General features: G+C 39.8%; 1 protein-coding gene across 3 annotated transcripts in view; it reads right to left on the minus strand.

Annotated features, from left to right (window-relative positions):
• Nucleotides 1–7,500, minus strand: part of LOC135093164 (nephrin-like) — a 143,251-nt gene that overhangs the window by 47,768 nt on the left and 87,983 nt on the right. Inside the window, exon 10 of one of the 3 annotated variants that reach the window (XM_063992090.1) lies at nt 3,805–3,983. The exons of the other annotated variants lie outside the window; for them this stretch is intronic. The gene's annotated coding sequence lies outside the window, so the exon portion shown is untranslated. Of the gene's footprint in view, nt 1–3,804; nt 3,984–7,500 lie in introns of those variants that run through there. 3 annotated transcript variants of the gene reach the window in all.

Here is a 7,500-nt window from a genome sequence, read left to right on the forward strand (position 1 = left end):
GAGCTGAAGGGGGTGATGAAGGAAAATAGACAGACAGACACAGGCAGAACAGGATGAGCACAAGTAGGAGGAAGGGGGAGGAAGAGGAGGAAGAGGATGTGATGAGACTATTATCTTCAGGAGGCATGTCAACAAGCTGAGGAGAGGCGGTAGGCGTGAGTGACACCAGCGAGACTCAGCTCAGCTTCATCCAAAGACTCTGGCAGAATAATAATAGGAAAACAGTGAGGCAGCGGCAAAAATATTAATAGCTTTCTTCAGGAGGAAGTGCAAGAGTACGATGAGCTACAGAGAGAGAGAGAGAGAGAGAGAGAGAGAGAGAGAGAGAGAGAGAGAGAGAGAGAGAGAGAGAGAGAGAGAGAGAGAGAGAGAGAGAGAGAGAGAGAGAGAGAGAGAGAATGTTAGTGCTGCAGAATGTGAAATGCAAAAGATACACGACGAAGCAAGAACAAACGGACACACACACACACATACATACACACACACACACACACACACACACACACACACACACACACACACACACACACACACACACACAAGCACACACAGCGAAATAAGGAAAGAAAAACATTTACACACAGCGACACAGACAGACACAAACAGATGCACGGAGGAGAAACTCAAAATTTAGGTAAAGAAACACGGTAACAGACAGGAGGACAGGCAGACAGGCAGACGAGATTATGGACAGAGGGAGATAGACACGGGGATGGACAGGCAGGGAGACAGACAGACAGACAAGCAGGAAGACTGACAGGTTACCGAAGGAGAAAAGGGAGTAAAAAAACACACCAAAGTATAATAAAGAAAGAGGATCATTAGCACGTTTCAACCAAATTTTCCTCATTAGTCTTCACTTAACATGGCGGTGCGTTCCTCCCTTCTCTTCTCCTCCTCCTCCTCGTCCTCCTCCTCTTTCTCCTCCTCTTCTACCATCTGCGACCTCCTCCTCGTACTGCTCTTCATCCTCTTTCTTGCTCTCTTCTCCCTTTTTGGTCCTCCTCCTCCTCCTCCTTCTCCTACGCCTTTTTTTCTACTCTTTCATCTCCTTCTTCCCCTTCACCTCGCCTTCCTCCTGTTCCTCTTCTAACTCCTTCATCGCCCTCCTTCTCTTACTCTTCTCTCTCTCTTCCTTGCCTCCTCCCTCTCCTCTTCCTCTTCTAACTCGATGCCACGGTCTTTTTCTTCGAAGTGAATGTGCAAGAGTGGCCTTAAACTCTCTCTCTCTCTCTCTCTCTCTCTCTCTCTCTCTCTCTCTCTCTCTCTCTCTCTCTCTCTCTCTCTCTCTCTCTCTCTCTCTCTCTCTGTTATTTGTACCTCTCCTCATTAATCATAATGACCCTAATGACATTTTGCCCTAATGCTCTTTTCTCGGTTTTATTACGCTGCTTTCTGGAACACTGGCCAGTCTCCGTCCGCGTGTTACCTTGTACCTTCTAATGAGTCTGTTATTAACCCTTTTCTCATTGCCTTATCTTTCATTCTTTCTTTTTTTTTTAATCAATTATCCATGAGTTTCGTTAATTTGTTTACATTTATGTTCATCTAACACATATTCAACTACCAGAATATCTAAATTTATCTTCACTTACACACACACACACACACACACACACAGACACACACACACACACACACACCATTCCTTTCCCACCACCCGCTTACAATGCCGACACTTCATATTCGTTTTCTTTTTCCCTCTTCTCTCTCCCACTCTTTCCTTCCTCCTCATTCTCCTCCTCCTTATCTTTTCCCCTCCTAACCTAACACTTGCATCTTCCACAACCTCATAATGTAACTCACCACCACCACCACCACATCCTCTTCCCCCACCAAGGACAAGAGACATACATTTCCCGTCACATTTGCATGCAGCACTGCCCTCGCTCTGGTCTCCTCTGCCCAAGACCATTTGTTGTGCCTTTCGGATCAGCTGAGGCATTTCGGCGTCATGGGTCTGCTCGGGGCGGCAGGATGGAAAGGTGTGACGCAACTGACCACAGCCTTGGGAAACTTTTGATGCTGTTGTGTTGAGTAAAGGGATGTGTTAGGAGAATGTATTTCTTTGGGGTTTAGATTTGGAGGAGTGAGTTTGTGGTTTTGTTGGAGTGGTTGAGGGTAAAAGTTGATATTATTGTATGCAGAGGTTTGTGAGATTTTTTTTATTGCTTTGTTGTGTAAAGGGATGTATCAGAAATGTGTCTTTTTTTTTTTTTTTTTGAAGGGTTTAGAGAAGTACTGGTTTGTTGGGTTGGTTACGTAAAATGTAATAACGTGTATACAAGTTTGTGGGAAGTTTTGATCCTTCTCTATTGTATAAAGGGACGTAGGAGCATGTTATTTTTATTTTATTTATTTTATTTATTTTATTTATTTATTTTATTTTTTTTTATTTTTTGTGGGGGGAAGGGAGATTAGGGGAGTATTGGCGGGTGTCGTTTTGGGTTTAGTTGTAATAAGTGATGTGTGCAGAGAGATACAATAGAAGCACCGTCTACTTATTTATCCTATGTAACAGTACTAGCCAAAGGTAACAAAATTAATATATAAAAAAAAGCCCCTATGGAGTGTCATTCCCCAAAGAAGAAGGGCGAAAAGGATTAAACAGAGCTAGAGAAGTGTCTTGAGACCTTCCCCTTGAAAGAATTAAAGTCACAGGAAGGGGAAAATTATAGAAGCAGGGAGGGAAATCGAAGGTTCTTTCCGGGGGTTTAGAGGAGAACCAGTGGGCGTTTTGCGTAAGCTGAGGGCTGAGTTAATGGTGATGTGTATAGAGGTGTGTGTGTGTGTGTGTGTGTGTGTGTGTGTTTAAGGGTGGCTGAGTTAGATATATTAAGAGTTGTTTGTATTTTGTATTTGGCGTTCTTTTCACCGTGTGCACTGACTGCGTCTGTCCGCCCCACGTCTTGCCTTTTCTTCTTTTGTACTTTGAATGAGACTGAGAGAGGGAAAGGGGAGATGAAGGGGGAGGGAATATCGGCTCCTCGCTCGCTCGTCCTCTCTCTCTCTCTCTCCTCTCCTCTCTCGTCTCACTGCAGCTCGGTCTCTCCTCTCCTCACTCTCCTCTCCTCTCTCCAGCTCTCTCCCATATCTCTCACTCCCTCATCTCTCACTCTCCCTCAAAGCCTCTCTCTCTCCTCTCTCTCTCTCTCTCTCTCTCCTCTCTCTCTCTCTCTCTCTCTCTCTCTCTCTCTCTCTCTCTCTCCTCTCTCTCTCTCTCTCTCTCAACACGTTAAAACGTTAAAACCTTTTAAAATCAAACTGACACTTCCACGGTTCAAAATTTCAGTAGACAATATATTTACATCTTCCTGATCTTACTTTATCTCTCCCTCCTTCCCTCTCCCCCCCTCTTTCTCTCTCTGTTATGTAGTAAGAGGAGACACTGCCTTCAGCGCCACACAGACACACAGACGCACACAAACACATCCATAAGTGCGAGCGTGCGTGCGTGATCATCTTGACAGTGTTTGTGTCTCTGTTGTTCGCAGTTAAGTAGGTTTGACGGCAATTAAACTGTCTCGGGAATTTATCACCGACAGGATGCCGATTGAACCTGACAGAGAGAGAGAGAGAGAGAGAGAGAGAGAGAGAGAGAGAGAGAGAGAGAGAGAGAGAGAGAGAGAGAGAGAGAGAGAGAGAGAGAGAGAATACAGACATGCACACATAGTAATGATGCATAATAATCCAGGCTATCCCATAATTAAGAAACACTTTATGCAGTTTAATTATTTAATGAGGGATAAAGATTATATTTTTTACACACACACACACACACACACACACACACACACACACACACACACATGGTAGATGTAGAAAAAAAGAGACAGACGTCAGGGAATAGAATAAAATGAATGCTTTTAATGCTAAACCAACTCTCCTTCATAACTTTCGTTCTTTTCGCTATAAATGTTCGCTTCCAGTGTTTGCCTCCCTTCCTTTGTCATCACAGCGGCACTTCCATTTCTTTCCTTTCACTTAAAAAAAATAGCAGTGAAAATGATTAATATTGAAATGAGCCTTCTTTCATTTATCTATAATACCTGGAAATTAAATAAAAGTAGTGCATATTTTTCACAATTTCTCTTTTTTTTTTTTTTTGTGCAGCTCCAGGTGTGTCCGATGAGCGACGTTGCCTGTGTCTTATTTGATGCATGAGGGAACAATAGAAAAAGAGGACAGGTTACAGAAAATAGGGAAAAAATCATTAAAATCAGACTCGTCCAATCAATGTCCATCATTTTGCAATCAAGAGAAGTGTTTTGGACCTGCGCTCGCCTTTTGTTCCCCTTTTTCTTTTTCTCTTATTTGACTCGAGTTGTGTTCTTCATATTCGTATTTCACCCACTTTTACTCCTTTTTTTTTTTCTTTAATCGGAATGTGACCTTTTTCTCTATACTCATAATTTGTACATCTTTAATTTTAAAGACTGTTGTGTTCGTCATTTTCTTTCAATAATATCTTTTGTCTATATGAATGCTTAAATTGTTTTCAAGTCTGACTGGTCTGTAGTATTTATATTCTTTTTAATCGGAGAGAATTTCAAACTTTCAGCAATATTTCACTCAAGACCAGTATTCAGTTTCACACATTTGTGCTATCTCATTATCTTATTTCACAAGCGATTTTTTTTTCAGTATAGCATGATTTCTTACATAGAGCAATACAAGCAAGTTTCAATACTGTTTAGAAAAAAAATAAAATAAAAGAAAAAAAGGATGAGTTAAAATTGTGTTAAAACGAAAAGAAACGGAAGATTTTTTTGGCCCAAATCTTCCAAGTCATTCTTTATTTCACAAGTATTTCATTACGATACGACACTTTATCTAAGTCAACACTATTAAGGAAGTTCTGATATGGCTGGAAAAAAAAATAAAATAAATAAAAATAAATAAATAAATAAAATCCGAGAAATTGCATCGAAACTACAAATAATACAAGAAGTACCGCGATTTCTGACACCTCCGTCCTCTCAACAATATTGCCTTCAGTGCGACATGATACTTTAGTTACACCAACCAGAGTGAGCAAGCAATAGTTCGAGGAAATAAATAAAATCATCAAAACTGCACCAAAACTACGAATAAGAGTAGGAGGAACGCCACACCTCCGTCCCCCTCAGGCGTGCGAGTCTCGGCCGAGTAATGAGTCCCCACACACTTTCCATTTTCTGGCAACGAAGCAAAATATCCACGAGTGAGACGCATCGTTCGTCTGCTGCCTCCAACACCTGCCGATACCTGCATGATGTATCTTCCCTCACCTGACTGCTTTCCGCCCTCCCCTCCTCTTTCTCCGCCTCCTCCTCTCTCACCTGCCTCCTCCACCTGTTACTTCATCTCCTTTCTCCTCTATCACCCCACCTCCTTCATTTCCTTCCTATTCACCTTTCTAGTAATCTTAGCTTTTTGTATTAATATTCGACTTTTTATATACTATACATCTCTCAATTTGTTATTTTTCATGTTATTTATTCTCCTTTATCATCCACTTCACTTATTTTCTTCCTATTCACTTTTTTTATTAATCTTACTTTTTTTTTTGTATTTATATTTGACTTCTTTCACATATTGTATATATCTAATCAGTTATTTTTTTTCTTCTTTCTTTTCCTTTATCATCCACCTATTTCTTCTCCTACGGATTCACTTTCTTACCAATCCCTCTTGTTTTGTATTCATTTTTTTCTTATACACTTCCCTATCTCTTACTTTCATCTTTCTCCTTCTCCCATCTCTCTCTTAAGCCTCTACTTGTTTATCACTTATCCACATTTCTACTAATTTCGCTTGTTTCTATTATTTGTTTTACTTTTTATATATCTTCCTATCTATTACTGGCATGTTTTTCCTCTATTACTCATCTGTTTCACCTCCTACTTATTAATTTACTTCTTATACATTTAAAAATCTCGTTTATTTCTATCATCTATTAAAATTTTCTTGTACATCTCCCTATCTGTTACGTTCATCTTTTTCCTCCATCACCCATCCCCTCCTTCACCTCCTAATCATTCACCCTTCTACTGTTCTCGTTCACCTGTATTAATTTTGTACATTTTTAAACATTCAATTCAATTTCATCTGGTATTCTTTCCTTTCCTTATGATGTTTTTCTCCTACTAATTAGAATTTCGCCATATCTAATCTCCCTTTAACAGTTTCCCATTTATTGCTCGTTCAGTTTAGCTTTTTTCTTCTCTTTTTCGTTACGAGGTTGTCTTTAAAATGATTCAATCGTCACGCACCCGCATCGACCGCTCGCCCCAACACCTCCCACGTATTCTTCACGCCCTTCCTCACCTGATATCTAAGATTTCCTCTCGTGTCTTTCCACCAACATGCTTTTGTTTCCTGAGGAGAGACATATGTTTTTGTTTCCCGGGAAGCGATCGACTGAAGTAGTATATCCTCTCCTGTTTTCTTTTCCCACATGGAGTTTACAAGGAAAATATTCAATCTCAGAGGATTATAGAGCAAAAGATTTCTAGTATCTGCTATTCCTATGTATCTCTGTGTACATCTATAAATATGACGTATATTTTAACAACTTTCAATTTACTTAATTTTAGTTACACAACACTGAGGTGAGGATAAATGTGTTTTCATCATGACTTGGAAATCCAGTTATTTCCTTCACTGTCTAAAAATTATTTACCCTCCTTCCTTTCCTTTAACATCATCTTTTTTTTCTTTTTTTTTTGGCAAGGTTTGGCTATAAAAATGGCAGATCCTATATTACACTATTCTTAAACACCTAATACACGTACTATCAGTAATATATAATTTCATCTGATACCCTCGTTAAATGGCAAGTCTAGTGGTATCTATTATTCCCGTGTATTCAATCCATATAGGGTACATTTTAACAGTTCTCTCATCACTTCATCACTGAGAACAAATGTGTGTGCATCATGTGTTGGGAATCCGGCTCATCAGGACGCGCCGCTAATGAGGGAGTCACGCGTATCAAAACCAGCTGACGTGGAGATCCTTCGGGGAAGCGACGTGACTGACAGACACGGGGCGGCGGAACAAAGCTGCCTGCGATACTTAATTACGCTTTGGCACCCACCTCGCTAAATGCTTCTCCGGTTTCCTTATTCATTTTACTTTTACTTGGGGTTCATTCGAGTCGTTGTTTTGTCGTTGTTTTCTTTGGCTAATAAGACAATGAGTAATACCTTGAAATCGTGCTAAATCCGTTTTTTTTTTTCTTTTTTTACGTTTCCTCTGGAGTAATACTAGCTACGGTTTTGTTACTATATTAATTGACTAAAAAAAATCCTTTAAGATCTTATCAAATGCATCTCCATTTAATTTTATTTCGAAAAAAAAAATTGGAATTTTACCTAATAGCTTATGCATCAGTGCTTCTCCTTTACGGCAGGTAGGTGAATGTAATATCTTTGAACTACACTATGAAGGATTTTTTTTTTTTTCTTCAATATTCAACACAGAATCTGTCATATTTCCTATCCTTTTTACTTTAAA

The sequence above is a fragment of the Scylla paramamosain genome, chromosome 42 (genome assembly GCF_035594125.1).
Source record: "Scylla paramamosain isolate STU-SP2022 chromosome 42, ASM3559412v1, whole genome shotgun sequence".
Lineage (NCBI taxonomy): Eukaryota > Metazoa > Arthropoda > Malacostraca > Decapoda > Portunidae > Scylla > Scylla paramamosain.